This window comes from Tachyglossus aculeatus, chromosome 2 (genome assembly GCF_015852505.1).
Source record: "Tachyglossus aculeatus isolate mTacAcu1 chromosome 2, mTacAcu1.pri, whole genome shotgun sequence".
In the NCBI taxonomy this organism is placed as follows: Eukaryota; Metazoa; Chordata; class Mammalia; order Monotremata; family Tachyglossidae; genus Tachyglossus; species Tachyglossus aculeatus.
Window position 1 is genome coordinate 85044618 of NC_052067.1, and position 21664 is coordinate 85066281.

Here is a 21664-nt window from a genome sequence, read left to right on the forward strand (position 1 = left end):
TCTATTGCTCACCTGGGGAGGGCACGATGTTATAACGTGGAGCAGGGGGAGAAGGGACGGACTGTCACAGGATGTGGCATTTCCGCTGAAAATAGTTCAGTATTATGCCAGTCTTCGCAGTTATAAACACCCCACAGTGTGTGTGGTCCATACACACTCTGATATCAGGTGAGGTTTGATTTGAATGACAGGTCCATGCTTTCAAATGCTGCACTTAGTGGAGACAAGCATAATACAGGCTAGATTCAGGATTTCCAGGAAAATCTCCAGCAAATTCGAAGGCTGAATTCCTGTGGATTCCGAGCCTCCTTTAGCTGCAGGAGTGTTTGGGGTTGTATGTGTGTAAATGCAGTACCCCAGCCATCTGAACACAGACAGTTGAGCCTTTTTCACACTTGGCTAGTAGAGAAGAACTGATTGAAGTAGAGAAGAACTGATTGAGGCCCTGAGGGTAATGCAGGTTAAAAATTCAGCTTCCTGGACATAATTGAGTTTGAACAGTGCTAAGCATTTAGTACAGTGATCTGCACACAGTAGGAGGTCACTAAATACAATTGGTTTATTTGAACAGAACTCTGTGTGACTTTCACAGGAACTGCATGGTTTGTCTTGTTTGTCAGAACCATCTGTTTAAATAACTATTATGCAGAAAGCCAGATTCAAGTAATTGACTCTCATCCTTTTCTTTTTAACATATCCAGAGACTTTGCTGTGCAATTACAACTGAAGTACTCTTCTCTGGATTCAGTCTGAACCTTTTCACGATGTTTGCTAATGTTGTGATCCCTTATCTCTGACTAAATTATGATCACAGGGCAGAGCAATGTGAACAAATGGAAATACCATTTAGGCAGGGTGAAACTTGACTGGATCCTGAGTGCTATTTGTCTCTAACCTAAAGGAAATGAGCCATCTGTAATTGCTTTAGGGGGCATTTTGCAACCTCTTTCTCCTTGGAAGAAGCAGGAAAAGGTGAGAAGTGACAGTCCTTAACTTGGCAAGACTGAAGAAGGTTGTCCGGAAGAACAAGCTAGTCCAGTTTAAAAGAAACTCCTCTTCTCCAGACCAAGGTAAGTGTGGGGATTTTCTGGGCTGTTTTATGACCCCACTGAATGGTCCAGTGCTTGTTCTTAAAATTATCACGAGCTGATAATTGGTACCTACATGGCAATTGCAGGCATTATAGCAGTTTATAAAAACATCCCCAATGGGCCAAATGGAAATTAGATCTCATAGCTAAGTTTGGGGGCCCACTCTAAAGCCCGTTTGGTGGCAAATTGCTATACTTGCAAAAAGTATATGAGTCTTTTTATATCAAAGCAGGTATAAAGTGGGATGATTAATAATTATAGCTCTTACTTTCCTAAGAAATTACAGTGCTTGGCATATTCATTCATTCATTCAATCGTATTTATTGAGCACTTACTGTGTGCAGAGCACTGTACTAAGCGCTTGGGAAGTACAAGTTGGCAACATATAGAGACGGTCCCTACCCAACAGTGGGCTCACAGTCTAGAAGGGGGAGACAGAGAACAGAACAAAACATATTAACAAAATAAATAGAATAGTAAAGATGTACAAGTAAAATAAATAGAGTAATAAATCTGTACAAACATATATACAGGTACTGTGGGGAGGGGAAGGAGGTAGGGTGGGGGGATGGGGAGGGAGAAGAGGGGGAGAGGAAGGAGGGGGCTCAGTCTGGGAAAGCCTCCTGGAGGAGGTGAGCTCTCAGTAGGGCTTTGAAGGGAGGAAGAGAGGATGTGCAGAGGGGGGGCATTCCAGGCCAGGGGGAGGACATGGGCCGGGGGTCGACAGCGGGACAGGCAAGAATGAGGCACAGTGAGGGGGTTAGTGACAGAGGAGCGGAGGGTGCGGGCTGGGCTGGAGAAGGAAAGAAGGGAGGTGAGGTAGGAGGGGGTGAGGTGATGGAGAACCTTGAAGCTGAGAGTGAGGAGGAAGCCGTGATTGGGTGTCATCAGCGTAGAGATGGTAGTAGAAGCCATGGGAGCGAATGAGTTCACCAAGGGAGTGAGTGTAGATATCACCTTGTGTTCTTCTCATAGCATCTATGAGAGCGAAGGAGCGATGGGCATGGGGAAGCTGAGAAACAGATTGGGTCACAGATTTGGTGACCCAAATTAGGTTCAGAACCCAGCTCTCCTATCTCTCAATCCAAATCTCCTGATCATCCATGCCGGTGGCATTTATTGAGCACCTAATAAAAATACAGAGTGCCACAGTTAGCACTTGGGAGAGTACATCAGAAGCAAAACACGCATTTCCTGCCCTCAAGGAGCTTGACATTTAATGGAGATGATAGACAGAGGAAAATGATTTATAAATAGTGCTAACAGGGTAAAGAACAAATAGGTAGCATTGTGAATGTCAGGATGAACTAGCAAAGTAATTAAATAAATATGTGTGCTGAAAGTGCTGTTGCATTGTTGTGACCTGAGATTAATTGGAGAAGGGTTTCTGAAGGAAGTGAGATTTTTTTAGAATGTCTTTGAAGATGGAAAAGACTGTGGTCTGTCAGATTGGGGAGGGTACTCCAGAGAGGACAGTGGTGTGAGATGGGAGATTCGAAAGTTAGGTACAGTTAGAAGCTGGGTTTAGAAGGAGTGATGAGTGCAACCTGAAGAGTAGAAAGCAAAATAGAAATAGTAATAGTAGTAGTAGTAGTATTAGTAGTAGTAGTAGTAGTAGTAGTAATAGTAGTGGTAGTAGTAATGTTCATTGAGCTCCCATTGGATGTAATGCCCTATGCTAAATGCTTGGAAAACTACAATGCAGTGAAGTGATGCATTTCCTGCCCACAAGGAGCTTACATTCTAACGAGGGAAATAGACACAAAGATATCAAGATATTTACACCTAATCTACAGAATTGAATGTACAATCAAATAAACATTTATCCATAAGTGCTGAGGATGGGTGCAAATACATTCATAATTGCTGACCTGGTGGATAGAGCATGGGGCTGGGAATCAGAAGAACCTGGGTTTTATGAGAAGCAGTGTGGCTCAGTGGAAAGAGCACAGGCTTTGGAGTCAGAGATCATGGATTCAAATCCCGGCTCTGCCAATTGTCAGCTGTGTGACTTTGGGCAAGTCACTTAACTTCTCTGGGCCTCAGTTACCTCATCTGTAAAATGGGGATTAAGACTGTGAGCCCCCAGTGGGACAACCTGATCACTTTTTAACCTCCCCAGTGCTAAGAACAGTGCTTTGCACATAGTAAGAGCTTAATAAATGCCATCATTATTATTATTTTAATGCCGACTCCACCACTTGTCTGACTGTGTGGCCTTGGGTAAGTCACTTCACTTCTCTGGGTCTCAGTTCCCTCATCTGCAAAATGGAGATTAAGGTTGTGAGCCTCATGTGGGACAGGGACTGTATCCAACCCGATTAGTTTGTATCAACCCCCCCCACTTAGAACAGTGCTTGGTGTACAGTAAGCACTTAACAAATGCCACAGTTATTATTATTATTTTACAACAGTTAGTAGACCTGTTCCCTGCCCACAACAAACTTACACACTAGAGCAATGCACTAGTCTCAACATAACCTGACCAAGCTTAGACTAATGTGGGAGTTGTTTGGGTGGAAGGAAAGGGGAAAATTAGGGATATATATAGAAAGAACTGACAGGATTTGGAGATAGAAGGAATGTGGGAGGCGAAAGACAATTAAGAGTAAGGGATGATACCAAGCTTGCCAGCTTCTGGGAGGCTTCATGGAGGAAAGTGGTTTTGCCAACAGAGATGGGGAAGATAGAAAGGGAATAAGTTTGGAAGGGATAAGTAGTCAATCAATCAATCAATCGTATTTATTGAGCGCTTACTGTGTGCAGAGCACTGTACTAAGCACTTGGGAAGTACAAGTCGGCAACACATAGAGACAGTCCCTACCCAACAGCGGGTTCACAGTCTAGAAGGGGGAGACAGAGAACAAAACCGAACACACTAACAAAATAAAATAAATAGAATAGATATGTACAAGTAAGATAAATAAATAGAGTAATAAATATGTACAAACATACATACATATATACAGGTATATACGTATATGTATATATACATATATACAATATATAGTCCCAGTTTAGGCGTGTCGAGTTTTGAGGTATTATGTTTTAGAGGAGAATTCCTGGAGGCAAGTGCTTAGAACAGTGCTTTGCACATAGTAAGCGCTTAATAAATGCCATCATTATTATTACAAGTGGAGATGTGGGATTGTAAATTTGATGAGAGATAAGGACTAGAGAGATAGTTTGGAATCTTTTGCCTAAAGGGGCATTTAAAGTCATGTGAGCGGATGGGATCCCCAGGAAAGTGAGTGTAGAAGAAGGAGACCAGAACAGAAGCTTGAGGGACACTCACCACAGTTAAAGGAGAGGCTGAAAAGAAACTAATGAACAAAACTGAGATGGAACAATAACAGAGAGAGGAGAGACAGGCAAGTAATGTGTCAGGAAACAGAGGACTGATAGTTTGCCAAGGAGAAGGGAGCGGCTCATAGACTTTCAGTCTCCTTCCAGTTCAGAGTCCAGCAGTCATAATAATAATAAATGTTATTTGTTCAGTGCTTACTGTGTGTCAAGCACCAGGGTGAATATAAGATAATCAGGGTGGTTACAGTCCATGGCAAAGTGAATAGAGCACAAGCCTGGGAGTCAGAAGGTCATGGGTTCTAATCCTGGCTCCGGCATGTGTCTGCTGCGTGACCTTAGGTAAGTCTTTTCTGTCTTAGTTCCCTCATCTGTAAAGTGGGGATTGAGCCTGAGAGCCCCACGTGAGACAGGGACTGTGTTCAACCTGATTTGCTTGTATCCACCCCAGCACTTAGTATAGTGCTTGGTACATAGTTAACACTTAACAAATACCATTATGATTATATGAGGCCTGCAGTCTAAGTAGAAGGGAGAACGGGTTTTGAATCCGTGTTTTACAGGTGAAATACCATTATGATTATATGAGGCCTGCAGTCTAAGTAGAAGGGAGAATGGGTATTGAATCCCCATTTTACAGTGAAATACCATTATGATTGTATGAGGCCTGCAGTCTAAGTAGAAGGGAGAATGGGTATTGAATCCCCATTTTATAGGTGAAATACCATTATGATTATGTGAGGCCTGCAGGCTAAAGTAGAAGGGAGAATGGGTATTGAATCCCCATTTTACAGGTGAAATACCATTATGATTATATGAGGCCTGCAGTCTAAGTAGAAGGGAGAATGGGTATTGAATCCCCGTTTTACAGGTGAAATACCATTATGATTATATGAGGCCTGCAGTCTAAGTAGAAGGGAGAATGGGTATTGAATCCCCGTTTTACAGGTGAAATACCATTATGATTATATGAGGCCTGCAGTCTAAGTAGAAGGGAGAGTGGGTATTGAATAACCATTTTACAGGTGAAGATACTGAGGCCTAGAGAAGTTAAATGACTTGGCCAGGGTCGCATAGCTGGCAAATGGTGGAGCTGGCATTAGAACAGCTGGGATTAGAAGGATTTGGAGGTGGCAGGTCTGCTTTTCTCTCTCGGGACTGGTGCAAGGCAAATGCGGACAGAGGCTCCTGGGTGGCCTGGCAGAGATCTGGTATGGGTGCCCAGGGAGACAGCGTGGCTGTCCGGTACGGGGATGCCCGGGGCTTGCTGAAACTGCTTTGCTCTTTTCCTCCAGGGCAATGCCATATAATCTCAGTCTCCTCCAGAGTTCCGTAGCTTGCAGGCCTGCTCGTCTCACCTCCCTTCATTTTCTTTCCAGCAAGACCCTTTCTGACCCTCCCTCAAACAATCAGATTTCTAATGTTGTATTGATCGTTGCCTTCCTTCAGGGTGCTTCTAGGGTTTCCAGGACCACTTGTTGTTACTCTTATGTATGGCACTTATGTACATATCTATAAGTTATTTATTTAGAAGCAGCAAGGCCTAGTGGCTAGAGCAAGGGCTTGGGAGGCAGAAAGTCATGTGTCCTAATCCCAGCTCTGCCACTAGTCTGCTGTGTGACTTTGGGCAAGTCACTTCACTTCTCTGTGCCTTGGATTGGATCCCTCATGTGTAAAAGGGATTAGACTGTGGGGATTAAGGGGATTAAGTCTGTGAGTCCTATATGGGACAGTGACTGTGTCCAACCTGATTATCTTGTATCTATCCCAGCACTTAAGAACAGTGCCTGGCACATAGTAAGCACTTAACAAATACCATAATTATTATTTACTATTTTTATTTATTTATATTAATTGTGGTCTCCTCTAGACTGTAAACTTGTTATGGGCAGGGAATGGGTCTGTTTATTGTTGTATTGTACTCTCCCTAGCATTTAATACAGTGCTTTGCACGTAGTAATCACTCAATCAATGCGAATGAATGAATGAATGAAGTGCTCCTGAGATTTCAGGGTTAGCAAGGGCGGGCAGCTTATTAAAAGCAGGATATTAAAGGCTTCAAAACTCAAGGAGCAAATCTCATGAAGCCTGGGTCCCACTAAACATCTCATAAGGCCTGGCTCCCACTAAACTCCCTTTTTCTGCCCTCCCTGTTGCATGGTCAGCTCACAAAACAAAATCTGGATGGGGGCTCGTTACCCTCTTTGAGAGGCGAGTAAGGATGCAGGAGGAGATAAATCTAGACTATTTTCCCCTGGAAAATTCTCAATCAGAGGAGCCACTTCTGTACAGACAGACAAGCTCCATCATTGTTTCAGTGTTCTTCTGCCAACTTCAGGACCCCACATTCATTATCAGAATTAAATTGTTCCCATCCAGCTCTTAGGTTCAGACATTTCTCTTTACTTCTGTGTTTCTTTCACCCAGTATAAAATACTCTTCAGATAATAAACCACCGATTTTGACACCTGCGTGAATAATCCCAAACAATAATGCCCTATTTCCCTTCTGAAGCAGCGTGGCTCAGTGGAAAGAGCCCGAGCTTTGGAGTCAGAGGTCATGGGTTCAAATCCCGGCTCCGCCACTTGTCGGCTGTGTGACTTTGGGCAAGTCACTTCACTTCTCTGGGCCTCACTTCCCTCATCTGGAAAATGGGGATGAAGACTGTGAGCCCCTCGTGGGACAACCTGATTACCTTGTATCTACCCCAGCGCTTAGAACAGTGCTTTGCACATAGTAAGTGCTTAACAAATACCAACATTATTATTATTATTAGTCTTTATCAGTCTCTATGATTGGGTTTTTTACTTCAAAGTTTCAATATAAGAAATTAAGTCCCAAGATTATATTAAGAGAAATTTTGATTTGAAACACCGAGGAACCACATGTAGTTACTTCATTTCCCATATTAGTAATTTCACGCCCTTTGAAAATGTTCTGGGGTTTGAAAGTTCATAAGTTTAGCAAGCACTTAGAACAGTGCACTGCACACAGTAAGCGCTCAATAAATGCGATTGAATGAATGAATTAGCTGTGATGCCTAGACTGCATTTCTAAGTGGACTTTTCTCTATTTTTAGCAATGTACTGTCCCTTTCACTTGGCAGACTATCACGCTACTGAACACGAGCCAGTCCGGCCCGCGGATGAAAGTCTAAGATGGCATTCGATTTGTTTGTCCAATTTGGTGGTCACATATCCAGTGGTTTCACACTCTTGTTCCCTGGCTGTTCTTTCAGGTTCAGCGTCTGCCTCAGACTGCAGCCGTGATCCATTTCCACATTTGCGTGGCTGTGGTTGCCCTCTGGGAGCGGGGAGGCCAGGCCACGGATAGCTTTGTGGCATCTGTTTATGAGCGTGATCCTCTCCACAGCCCGTTTATTCCTCTCGCTGCAGAGAAAAGCAGCATCGCCTTGTGGAAAAGCACAGGCTTGGGAGTCTGAAGGACCAGGGTTCTAATCCCGGCTCTGTCACATGTCTGCTATGCAACCTTGGGCTAGTTACTTCTCTGTGGCTCAGCTACCTCATCTGGAAAATGGGAATTAAGACTGTGAGCCCTACGTGAGAAATTCATTCATTCAATCGTATTTATTGAGCGCTTGCTGTGTGCAGTGCACTGTACTAAGCGCTTGGGAAGTACAAGTTGGCAACATATAGAGACGGTCCCTACCCAACAGGGGGCTCACAGTCTAGAAGGGGGAGACAGACAACAAAACAAAACATATTGACAAAATAAAATAAATAGAATAGTAAATATGCACAAGTAAATTAAATAGAGTAATAAATCTGTACAAACATATATTCAGGTGCTGTGGGGAGGGGAAGGAGGTAAGGAGGGGGGAATGGTGAGGGGGAGGAGGGGGAGAGGATGGAGGTATAATAATAGTAATGACATTTGTTAAGCGCCCACGATGTACAAAGCACTGTTCCAAGCGCTGGAGAGGAAACAAGGGGGTCAGATGGTCCCACGCGGGGCTCACAGACATGGACTGTGTCCAACCTTGTATCTACCCCAAAGCTTTATACAGTGCCTAAAATGGGAATTAAGACTATGAGCCCTATGTGAGACATGGACTGTGTCCAACCTTGTATCTACCCCCAGAGCTTAATACAGTGCCATGCAACACAGTAAGCACTTAATAAATACCAAAAAACCCCAAAACAAAACAAAACAAAAAAACCGCGTTGACACTGATGAACAAGAATATGGAAGTTTTGGAGGAAGCAGTTCAATCTGCCACTAAGCAGGTACAGGATGAGTTAGATTGGGGGGCAGGGGGGCAAAAGGGGAAGGATGTGTGTGGGATGTGTGTGGCAAAAGGGGAAGGATGTGAAGCATCATTTTGATGCTAGCCATGCCTGTCTACTTGTTTTGTTGTCTGTCTTCCCCTTCTAGACTCACCTAGCAGTGAGCCCACTGTTGGGTAGGGATTGTCTCTATTTGTTACTGACTTGTACTTCCCAAGCGCTTAGTACAGTGCTCTGCACACAGTAAGCGCTCAATAAATATGAATGAATGAATGAATGAATGTATGTCCACAGCCTAAGTTCAACTTGTTCCACCGGAGGATGTGCTTCATCCCAACTCCTGAAGATGCTATTTGTGGCTGGATCTTCACAAAGGAAATAATCTACCCCTACTGGGATGATGTCCCAGACACTCAGGTGAACTGGATTCCCTGCACTGAGCTTCAGTTAACCAAGCAATTGTGTTTATTGAGTATTTAGCATGTACAGAGCACTGTACTACCCAAGCGCTTAGTACAGTGCTCTGCACACAGTAAGTGCTCAATAAATATAATTGATTGATTGATTGATTGTACTAAGGACTTGGGAGAGTACAGTATAATGATATAACAAGATTGGTAGACACATTCCCAGTCCACAATGAGCTTAGAGTCTGGAGGAAGAGACAGATATTAAGCAGCGTGGCTCAATAGAAAGAGCACAGGCTTGGGAGTCAGAGGTCATGGGTTCAAATCCCAGCTCTGCCAATTTTCAGCTGTGTGACTTTGGGCTAGTCACTTCACTTCTCTGTGCCTCAGTTCCCTCATCTGTAAAATGGGGATTAAGACTGTGAGCTCCACGTGGGACAACCTGATCACTTGTATCCTCCCCAATGCTTAGAACAGTGCTTTGCACATAGTAAGTGCTTAACAAATGCCATTATTGCCATTATTATCCAGCACTTAGAACAGTGCTTGGCACACAGTAAGCGCTTAACAAATACCATTATTATTATTATTAAGATAAAAAATTATGGGTATATGCCTCAGTGCTGTGGTGCTTAAGAAGGGGTAAATAACAATACTGAGCCCCCTACTTTCTCTCCCCCTCTTCACCCTCCCCATCCCCCCACCTTACCTCCTTCCCCTCCCCACAGCACCTGTATATATGTTTGTACATATTTATTACTCTATTTATTTTACTTGCACATATTTACTATTCTCTTTATTTTATTTTGTTAATATGTTTTGTTTTGTTGTCTGTCTCCCCGTTCTAGACTGTCAGCCCGCTGTTGGGTAGGGACCGTCTCTATATGTTGCCAGCTTGTACTTCCCAAGCAATTAGTACAGTGCTCTGCACACAGTAAGTGCTCAATAAATACGACTGAATGAATAAAGGGAGAAAATCAAGCCTAGAAAGAAGGGAGTGGGAGTAGAGGAAAAGAAGGCTTACTCAGGGAAGCCCCCTTTGAAGGAGATGTGCTTTCAATAAGGCTCTAAAGGTGGGGAGAGTAACTGAGTGTCAGATATGAAGAGGGAGGGCATTCCAATCAATCAGTCAATCGTATTTATTGAGCGCTTACTGTGTGCAGAGCACTGTACTAAGCGCTTGGGAAGTACAAGTTGGCAACATCAGAGACAGGATGTAGGGGAGAGGTCAGTGGCAAGTTAGACAAGACGGAGCTAAAAGCGAGTAGGTTGGCATTAGAGGAGTGAAGGATGCATGGTTGGGTTGCAGAAGGAGAGCAGCGAGGTGAGGTAGGAGGGGGCAAAGTGATTGACTGCTTTAAAGCCCATGGTAGGAGTTTCCGTTTAATGCAGAGGTGGATGGGCAATCACTGTAGTCTCTTGAGGAATGTGGGAATATGGCCTGAACGTTCTTGTAGAAAAATTATCTGGGCAGCAGAGTGAAGTATGGACTGCTATGGGGAGAGACAGGAGGCGGGGAGGTCAGCAAGGGGGCTGATACACTAATCAAGGCAGACTAGGATGAGTGCTTGAATTAACATGGTAGCAGTTTGGATGGAGAGGGAAAGGCGGATTTTAGTGATGTTATGAAGGTTGAACGGACAGGATTTAGTGACAAATTGAATATGAATGTATGAACCAGTATTGCCTCTCGTTTTATCCAGTGATAATAACAATAATAATAATGATGGTATTTGTTAAGCGCTTGCTATGTGCAAAGCACTGTTCTAAGCACTGGGGGGGGGATACAAGGTGATCAGGTTGTCCCACGTGGAGCTCACAGTCTTAATCCCCACTTTACAGATGAGGTAACTAAGGCCCAGAGAAGTGAAGTGACTTGCGCAAAGTCACACAGCTGACAAGTGGCGGAGCGGGATTAGAACCCATGACCTCTTGACTCCCAAGCCCGGGCTCTTTTCACTGAGCCACGCTGCTTCTCTCAGAGGCCAGTGGGCCCTGGGATAACTCTGCAGCCTTAACTGAGTTTCAGCACAGTAGCGTCATATCACACGATTCCTGGGTGTCACTGTCAATCACTAAAATCTCCTGCAAACACCTGAAGTGAGACAATGGAGAAAACAGGGTCCTGACACCGCAACTTTGTTTTCACTGAGCACCTGAAATGGTTCAAGACTTAGTAGGAGCTATAAGAAGTCAGTGAGAGCTAGGGCTTAAGTGAGATTTTCTTGAAAAGTATTAGATTCCCTTTCCCTCATACTGGGCAAAGACTTATTGCTTCATAGCAGCCACTGCAGCATGGCCTAGTGGATACAAGTGGATAGGATCCTGGCTCCTCCACTTGTCAGCTGTGTGACTTTGGGCAAGTCACTTCACTTCTCTGGGCCTCAGTTCCCTCATCTGTAAAATGAGGATTAAGACTGTGAGCCCCACAGGGGACAACCTGATCACCTTGTATCCCCCCCAGCGCTTAGAACAGTGCTTTGTACATAGTAAGTGCTTAACAAATGCCATCATTATTATACAACATAGGCCTGAGAGTCAGGAGGACCTGGGTTCTAATCCCAGCTCTGCCACTTGTCTGTTTATTCATTCATTCATTCATTCAATCGTATTTATTGAGCGCTTACTGTGTGCAGAGCACTGTATTAAGCGCTTGGGAAGTACAAGTTGGCAACATATAGAAACGGTCCCTACCCAACAGCGGGCTCACAGACTAGAGAGGGGAGACAGACAACAAAACAAAACATATTAACAAAATAAAATAAATAGAATAGTATTTATTCTATAGAATAAATAGAATAAATACATAAATATAGAATAGAATAATATAGAATAGAATAGTCTGTTGTGTAACCTTGGGTAAGTCACTTTACTTCTATGTGCCTCAGTTACCTCATCTGTAAAATGGGAATTAAGACTGTGAGCCCCACTTGAGACATGGATGGTATCCAACCTGACTAACTTGTATCTCCTCAGTGCTTAACACATATCATAAATAATAATAATAATAATAATAATGATGGCATTTATTAACTGCTTACTATGTGCAAAGCACTGCTCTAAGCACTGGGGAGGTTACAAGGTGATCAGGTTGTCCCTCGGGGGGCTCACAGTCAATTCCCATTTTACAGATGAGGTAAGTGAGGCCCAGAGAAATGAAGCAACTTGCCCAAAGTCACACAACTGACAACTGGTGGAGCCGGGGTTTGAACCCATGACCTCTGACTCCAAAGCCCATGCTCTTTCCACTGAACCATGCTGCTTCAAGCAAACACTCTTCCTTCTCAAATCTTCTCTTCCATTTACCACTCCCGTCACAACCAGCAACATCACCATCCACCCCATCTCCCAAGCCCATACCTAACCTTGGCACCATCCTTGACTCCTTTATCTCTTCAAATACCTATATTCAATCTGTTCCCAGATTTTTCTGGTGGTGGTGGTGCTTCTTCAGCGTTCCCAGAATCTACCATTTCCTCTCCATTCAAACATATCTAGGCTCTACCACTGCATCAGTCTCCTCACTAACCCACTTTCTTTATCTCCACTCTGCTGCCTTGTTATTTATTTTCTAAAACATGATTCTGAGCCTGCCTCCCCACTCCCCAAAACCTTACTTCGGAGTTGTCATTCCTCTCTTCAATATAACTCAAAACTCGTGACCATGGGCTGTAAGTCATGCGGTCAGCTTTCTCTTTCCCCTATTTTTCCTAATTTTACTCCGGCTACATTCCAGCTTGCACAGTTTGCTCCCCTTAAACTGCCCTAATCACTGTGCCTTGATCTCATCTTTCCTAGTGCCAGCATCTTGCTCATGCCCTCCTTTCCACTTAGCAACTTCTACCCACTTCAAACCTGGCAGACAACTCCTCTCCTCATCCTGCATCCCCACAATTCATTTTAGAATTTACCTAAGCACTCGGTTGCTCACACCCCGCCCTCCCCTCCCCACGTGGCCCGTGTGTATTTGTCTTTATATTCTGCTTCCTCCTAACTGCAATTAATTTAAACATCTACCTCCCAAACTAAATTATAAGATCCATGAGAGCAGGGATCATATCTACTAACTATTTTACTCCCCCAAGCACTTAGTACAGTGCTCTGCCACAGTAGGCCTTCATATACTGTTGCTTGATTGATGGAAGAGGCCATGAACCACGATTTGTATGGGTGTGCCATGTCCATGTGCGGGTAGTTGCCCTGCAGCCCGTCCACCTTGGACAGGAACACGGGTTGGTGGGAGCCGTCCCGGGGGTGCAACAAGCCCCCTCCTCCTCCTCCTCCTCTTCCTCCTCCTCCTCCTCTTCCTCCTCCTCCATCCCCTCCTCCCCCTCCCCACACCACCTGTATATATGTATATATGTTTGCACGTATTTATTACTCTATTTTATTTGTACATAGTTATTCTATTTATTTTATTTTGTTAATATGTTCTGTTTTGTTGTCTGTCTCCCCCTTCTAGACTGTGAGCCAGCTGTTGGGTAGGGACCGTCTCTATATGTTGCCAACTTGTACTTCCCAAGTGCTTAGTGCAGTGCTCTGCACACAGTAAGTACTCAATAAATACGATTGAATGAATGAATGAATGAATGAATTAGGGGAAGACAGAATTATAAGAGTAGGTAATTTAAAGGAAGAAGCTGGAGTGAAGATTGTTCTGTTGATGTCCAGAAATTTTAAATTCAACTGCAGTAGTACTGGTAATGTTTAAAGCAGTTAGAGGGAGGGTGATATCACCCAACAAGGAAGGATGATATCTTCAGTGGCACTAGAGAAGCAGCAGGGCCTAGTGGAAAGACTTGGAAGTCAGAAGGTAATGGGTTCTAATCCCGGTTCCGCCACTTGTCTTCTGGGTGACCTTGGGCAAGTTGCTCAACCTCTCTTTGTCTCAGTTACCTCATCTGTAAAATGAGGATGAAAACCGTGAGCCTCACATGGGACAACCTGATTACCTTGGACTTTGGGCAAGTCAGTTAACTTCTCTCTGTCTCAATTACCTCATCTGTAAAATGGGGATTAAGATTATGAGCCCCGCATGGGACAACCTGATCACCTTATATCCTCCCCAGCGCTTAGAACAGTGCTTTGCCCATAGTAAGTGCTTAACAAATACCAAAATTATTATTATTATTATTACCTACTCCAGTGCTTAGAACAGTGCTTGGCACATAGTAGGCATTTAATAAATACCATTATTATCATTATGATTACCTCATCTGTAAAAATAAGAAATTCATTCATTCAATCGTATTTATTGAGCACTTACTGTGTGCAGAGCACTGTACTAAGTGCTTGGGAAGTAGAAGTCGGCAACATATAGAGACAGTCCCTACTCAACAACAGACTCACAGTCTAGAAGGGGGAGACAGACAACAAGACAAAACAAGTAGACAGGTGTCAACACCATCCGAATAAATAGAATTAGAGTTATATACACATCATTAATAAAATAAATATAGTAAATATGTACAAATAAAATAAATAGAATACTAAATATGTACACATATATACACGTGCTGTGGGGAGGGGAAGGGGATAAGGCAGAGGGATGATTACGTGGCACAGAGAATGGGTCCAACCCGATTTGCTTGTATCCACCCCAGCGGGTAGTACACTGCCAAGCACATAGTAAGCTCTTAACAAATACCGGTAGTATTATTATTATTATTATTATCATTATTAGATATGCAGAGAAGCAGCGTGGCTCAGTGGAAAGAGTCCGGGCTTTGGAGTCAGAGGTCATGGGTTCAAATTCCGGCTCCTCCACTTGTCAGCGGTGTGACTTTGGGCAAGTCACTTCACTTCTCTGTGCCTCAGTTACCTCATCTGTAAAATGGGGATTAGGACTGTGACCCCCCCGTGGGACAACCTAATCACCTTGTAAACTCCCCAGCGCTTAGAACAGTGCTTTGCACATAGTAAGCGCTTAATAAATGCCATTATTATTATTATTATATCACAGCTATTATTACTACTTTGGAAAGAAGAAAGGATGTGAGTTTGGGGGCCCGCTAGGTGACACCAGAGTACCTTCGGTCGTCCATCCTCAATCGAGGCCCTTGAGCGATTTTTCTCGGAATTTGTTATACCAACCCAGGTTTCCCATTCATTCATTCAATCGTCTTTATTGAGCGCTTACTGTGTGCAGAGCACTGTACTAAGCGCTTGGGAAGTACAAGTTGGCAACATCTAGAGACGGTCCCTACTCAACAGAGGGCTCACAGTCTAGAAGGAGGAGACAGACAACAAAACAGAACAAATTAACAAAATAAATAGAATAATATTCTCCTGTTGCTTCGATTTAAAATGTGGTTTTAACATACATGATCAAATTTTTGTTTGTGTTTGTGTGTGTGTGTGTGCGCGTGCGCATGTGTGCAGAGGGAGGTGGGGGGCTAAATGGGGGTAGGTACTCTATTTTGTTAATGTGCATATAGCTATATTTCTATTTATTCCTATGGTTTTGACACCTGTCTACATGTTTTTTTGGGTTTTTTTTATGGCATTTGTTAAGCGCTTACTATGTGCAAAGCACTGTTCTAAGCGCTGGGGAGGTTACAAGGTGATCAGGTTGTCCCATGGGGGGCTCACAGTCTTCATCCCCATTTTACGGATGAGGGAACTGAGGCAGAGAGAAGTGAAATGACTTGCCCAAAGTCACACAGCTGACAATTGGTGAAGCAGGGGTTTGAACCTGTGACCTCTGACTCCAAAGCCCGGGCTCTTTCCACTGAGCCACGCTGCTTCTGCTTCTCTTTTGTTGTCTGTCTCTCCCTTCTAGTACAGTGCTCTGCACATAGTAAGCGCTCAATAAATACGATTGATTGATTGTGAGCCCGGTGTTTTGTAGGGACCGTATCTATATGTTGCCAGCTTGTACTTCCCAAGGGCTTAGTACAGTGCTCTGCACACAGTAAGCGCTCAGTAAATACGATTGAATGAATGAATGAATGAAGGTACATAGCTTGAGCCAAGAAGGCCAAAGTGGAAGAAACAGGGTGAAGCGAAAGACATTAGCACTACTAGAGTAGAGGAATCGTGAGAAATTGCTGCAATACCTAGTGTTTTTAAAAAATCCTTAACCTTGTTAAAACCACTGCAGTCCTGTAATCATAAATTTTAAATACTGGAAAGGTGCAATTTTATCTGTGCCTCAGTTTACTCAAAATAATAATAATAAAAATAATTATGGTATTTCTTAAGCATTTACGACGTGCCTAACACTGTTCTAAGTGTTGGGGGTAGTACAAGTTGATCAGCTTGGTCACAGTCCCTGTCCCACATGAGGCTCATAGTCTAAGAAGGAGAGAGAACAGGTATTTAATCCCCGTTTTATAGATGAGGTACCTGAGGCCCAGAGAAGTTAACTGACTTTCCTAAGGTCTCACAGGGGTCAGTGGCAGAGCTGGGATTAGAACACAGGTTCTATGACTCCTAAACCCATGTTCATTCATTCATTCATTCAATCGTATTTATTGAGCGCCTACTGTGTGCAGAGCACTGAACTAAGCGCTTTGGACGTACAAGTTGGCAACATATAGATACGGCCCCTACCCAACATTGGGCTCCCAGTCTAGAAGGGGGAGACAGAGAACAAAACAAAACATATTAACAAAATAAAATAAATAGAATAAATATGTACAAATAAAATAGAGTAATAAATATGTACAAACGTATATACATATATACAGGTGCTGTGGAGAAGGGAAGGAGGTAAGGCAGGGGAGATGGGGAGGGGGAGGAGGGGGAGAGGAAGGAGGGGGCTCAGTTTGGGAAGGCCTCCTGGAGGAGGTGAGCTCTCAGTAGGGCTTTGAAGGGAGGAAGAGAGCTAGCTTGGCGGATGGGCGGAGGGAGGGCATTCCAGGCCAGGGGGATGATGTGGTCTGGGGGTCATCGGCGGGACAGGGGAGAACGAGGCACGGTGAGGAGATTAGCAGCAGAGGAGCGGAGGGTGCGGGCTGGGCTGTACTGGGTGAATTCCTTAGGTAGAAAGAGCTGGAGGCATTGGTGACCAATTCATTCCCCCCAGATGGTCTCTTCAAGCAGACACCGCAGGAGCAGGAAGTGGTAGCAGTAGAGAAATGCAGTAATGTGATCTGCCCTGGCCCAAACCCGAGTGTGTTTCAGGACGATTCCAGCAGCCAACGTCCAGGCCTTTTCTTTTCACTTGATGTGGCAGCAATTTTTCTGGGGCTCTGGCGATACAGTATTTCCCTGGGCTCTGGTGCCCTCAGTATCTCCTGCTGCAGTTGAAGCCCATTTCCTCTTTGTCTCTCTTCAGTGGAGATGGAGAAGAAGCGGACAGCATTCTCCATATAATAAATCCTCTCAAGATCCATGGTGTTTCCCCCAGGCCATCTTGCTTTCCTCTGTTAAAGTAGGGATTTGATGCCTGTTCATTCATCCATTCAATCATTTTTACTGAGCACTTACTGTCTGCAAAGCGCTTAGTACAGTGCTCTGCACACAGTAAGTGCTCAATAAATACAATTGATGATGACGATGCAAAGCACTGTACTAAGCTCTTACTCCCTCTTACTTATTCTCTGAGCCCTATTTGGGACAGGGACTGTGTCCAAACTGATTATTTTATATTTACGCCAGTGCTTAGTTCAGTGCTTGACACAAACTAAGTGCTTAGCAAATACTATTATTACTACTATTGTCATTACTATGACATCATGCTGGCCTCCAAGCACTTGAAGCTAAATGTGAGCCTGGGGACAGAACTCAGTTACTATCAATCAATCAATCGTATTTATTGAGCGCTTACTGTGTGCAGAGCACTGTACTAAGCACTTGGGAAGTACAAGTTGGCAACATATAGAGACAGTCCTTACCCAACAGTGGGCTCACAGTCTAGAAGGGACACTGACAAGTTGTGTCACTTTGTGCTACTTGCTACACTCTCTGGCCTTGGCATCTTCTTAAAGAGTGTCCCGATACCTTTGTACTACTTCTTGTTCCCATTGTTTATAAATAGGTTTCGCCTGCCTTGCCATTCCAATGGACCAGTGAAAGGGAAGTGGAGGGCAGTGAAATGGGGGTAATCTGGTGCATGCATTAAATACCATAAAGATCACAGAACACTACATGTGTCTGTCGATCACTGAAAGCTAGCATTTTTTTTACTGTAAGGACTGCCTGAATGTTTTCTTTTCTACGCAATTCTCCCAATGAGAATGTCCTTCCATTTTTTTTTTCATTTAGTAATGAAAAGATATGGTTGTCCACAGTGTAGGATCAATTGAGCTGTCTGACCAGAAGCAAGTCCAACTACGTGGTGGCCAATATCAGCGACAAGAAGCTGTATCATTCCATTGACTTGGGGTGCTTCTGGGACAGCTGACATCAGTACGATACCAACGTGGTCTTTGGTACAGACAGGAAGCTGTTGGCATGTTATTGTGAGGTGAGATGGACCTGTCTGTTGGTCATCATCATCATCATCAATCGTATTTATTGAGGGCTTACTGTGTGCAGAGCACTGTACTAAGCGCTTGGGAAGTACAAGTTGGCAACATACAGAGACAGTCCCTACCCAACAGTGGGCTCACAGTCTGGTCAGAATCGGACCTCTCTCTCTGGCAAATGGGACACATCCTGCCCCTCCTTAATAAAGCCAAGGACTGGGGTGATGTTAAAGTGACGTTTTGGAAGGCCAGTTATTTTATAAAGGTTGAATGATGATACTCAGATTTTGTCATCTGTCTTCTCTAACTATGGCTGTCTGTCTGTGGGAGTCTGGGATTCTAATCCAAGATTGACAGCCATTGGGAAAATTGTTCAGGTCTTCTCTGCCAGTGCTACAGTCATCTCTTAGCTCTTTGGCACATCTGCCGTGGGCTGTGGTGGGAGCAGAGGAGGGATGAAAGGAGATGAACCTAAAATGCACCACTTTGGCTTGTAAGCTCTTTGTGGGCAAGGAACATGTCTACCAACTCTGTTATGCTGTACTCTCCCAATCAGTCGATTTATTGAGCACTTACTACTACTAATAATAATGGTGGTATTTGTTAAGTGCGTACTATGTGCAAATCACTGTTCTAAGTGCTGGGGAGGTTACAAGATGATCAGGTTGTCCCATGGTGGGTATCACAATTTTAATCCCCATTTTTCAGATGAGGGAACTGAGGCACAGAGAAGTGAAGTGACTTGCCCAAAGTCACACTATTGACAATTGGCAGAGTCAGAATTTGAACCCATGACCTCTGACTCCAAAGCCCATGCTCTTTCCACTGAGTCACATGTGCAGAGCACTACGCTAAGCATTTGGGAGTGTACAATATAACAGAATTAGCAGACACATAGCTTCACATTGCTAGTTGAAACCTCGCAGCCAGGGCTTCCAGACCAGGGGTGATTCCCAACAATCGAATTCGAGAGGCAGTTCTCATTGCTGAGGTTGAGTATGGTTCATTTGCCACCTAGTAGGCTGTGAGGTTAGGAAGATGCAGAGGCGTACCGGCCCGGTGTCCTCTCTAAACAGCAACCTTCCTACCCTTCAAGCCAGAGAAAAAAGGGCTGCAGTCCTCCAGTCTGGTGCCTTTTGGCTTTGGAGAAAACAAAGATAGTTTTCCCGGTAAAGTTATAATTTAAGCCCACCTAAAATACATTTTCTTTTTGTCTCCGTCTCACAAGCCTCTCAGAGGTTGTGCTCAAAAACAGTTGCTTCTTTACTGATTGCAGGATGCCATGCAGGATTGTCTTTTGCAGCTGTCTCACTGCTTTTCAGTCGTGATACCATATGCATTCATTCATTCAATTCAAGTGCTTACTGTGTGCAGAGCACTGTACTAAGCACTTGGAAAGTACAATTCAGCAATAAAGAGAGACAATCCCTGCCCACACCGGGCTTACAGTCTAGAAGGGGGAAGACGGCCATCAAAACAAGTGAACAGGCATCAATACAAATAAATAGAATTATAGATATGTACATATATACACAAGTGCTGTGGGGTGGGGAGTGGGGGTAGAGCAAAGGGAGCGAGTCTGGGCAACGTGGAGGGGAGGGAAAGCTGAGGAACAGGAAGGCTTAATCTGGGGGAAGAAGGGCATAGTCTGGGCTGAGGCTGAGCTCTAATCAATCAATCAATCAATCAATCGTATTTATTGAGCGCTTACTGTGTGCACAGCACTGTACTAAGCGCTTGGGAAGTACAAGTTGGCAACATATAGAGACAGTCCCAACCCAACAGTGGGCTCACAGTCTAGAAGGCTCTAATGCTACACTCTTATAATAAGTTTAATTATGGTACGTGTTAAGGAGTCACTGTGTGCCCAACAATGCTCCAAGTGCTAGGGCAGATACAGATGAATCTGGGCCTTAGAATCTAAATAGGAAAGAATAGGACTTAATCCCAATTTTCATATGAGGTAATTGAAGCCCAGAGATATTAAGTGACTTGGCCAAGGTCACATAGGCGACAGAAGACATGTGGCAGAGTTGGATTAGAAACCAGATCTTCTGACTGAATAATATTAAGTATGGTGTTTGTTAAGTGCTTACTATGTTAGCACTGGGGTGGATACAAGCAAATCAGTTTGGACATGATCCTTGTCCCACGTGGGGCTCACAGTCTTGACCACCATTTTACAGATGAGGTAACTGAGGCCCAGAGAACTGAAGTGACTTGCCCAAGGTCCCACAGCAGAGAAGTGGAAGAGCTGGGATCCAGGCCTCTGTTCTTTCCCCTTGGCCTTGCTCTTTCTAAAAATCATTTGTACTCCTAAAACACTTGCCAGTACTTTTCCCTCTCACCATACATTCTCTTCACAGTGTGAACCCAGTTCACATTGTTATACCCAGTTATAGCCAGTTAGGGTTTTTGTTGTTAAATATCCCATTTCTAGCTGCTATTTCTAAATCAAACGTTGCACCTTAGTCTGTGGTATCTTGACCTTTTTCCTGCTCTAAGATTGTGGGAAACTGGGTCAGGGTTGCCTGGAAATGGGCTGAAGTGATTTCATCCAACCACATCATCTGTGGCATTTCTATAGCGGAGATTGAAACATATTAGTTCTTGCAAGAGGAAGTCAGCCTCTCCATCTGCCAGAGCTTGGCCAAGTTCATTCTTGTTAGCTGTTCTCTGAGGGTGTTTGTGAGCTGAGCAGTGTGCGGGGGGGATGGATTTTCAGAGCCAACCCCACAACCTCCCTCCCTGCCTCTGCTGCCGGCACCATGAAGGCTGGGGGTTGGGAGATCCCAGAGTGGGAAGGCATAGAACAGCTAGGATGGGGCACAGATGCTGCAGCTGCTTTAGATGAGGGGACTGGAATGGGGTCCAAGCCTCTGGACAGACTGGCAGGGGTCCCGGAGGGTGGGATCAGGCCTAGAGCGGCAGTAGGGTGTCGGGGCTGTGGAAGGCCCGAAGCATCTTTGTTCCGGGAAATTGGCAAAAAGGAGGTGGGTGAGAGGTTCAGGGGGGCCAGAGAAGCATCCCTGAGGCTGATGGTGCTGTAGTAATAATAATAATAATGATGGCATTTGTTAAGCGCTTACTATGTGCAAAGCACTGTTCTAAGCGCTGGGGGGGATATAATGTGATCAAGTTGTCCCATGTGGGGCTCACCGTCTTAATCCCCATTTTTACAGATGAGGTAACTGAGGCTCAGA

At 44.3% G+C, this 21664-nt stretch overlaps 1 protein-coding gene across 1 annotated transcript in view; it reads left to right on the plus strand.

Annotated features, from left to right (window-relative positions):
* Nucleotides 1-1017: 1017 nt before the first annotated feature.
* VNN2 (vanin 2) overlaps nucleotides 1018-21664 on the plus strand; it is a 61760-nt gene continuing 41113 nt past the window's right edge. The window contains exon 1 of the mRNA XM_038741689.1: nucleotides 1018-1070. The gene's annotated coding sequence lies outside the window, so the exon portion shown is untranslated. The remainder of the gene's footprint in view (nucleotides 1071-21664) is intronic.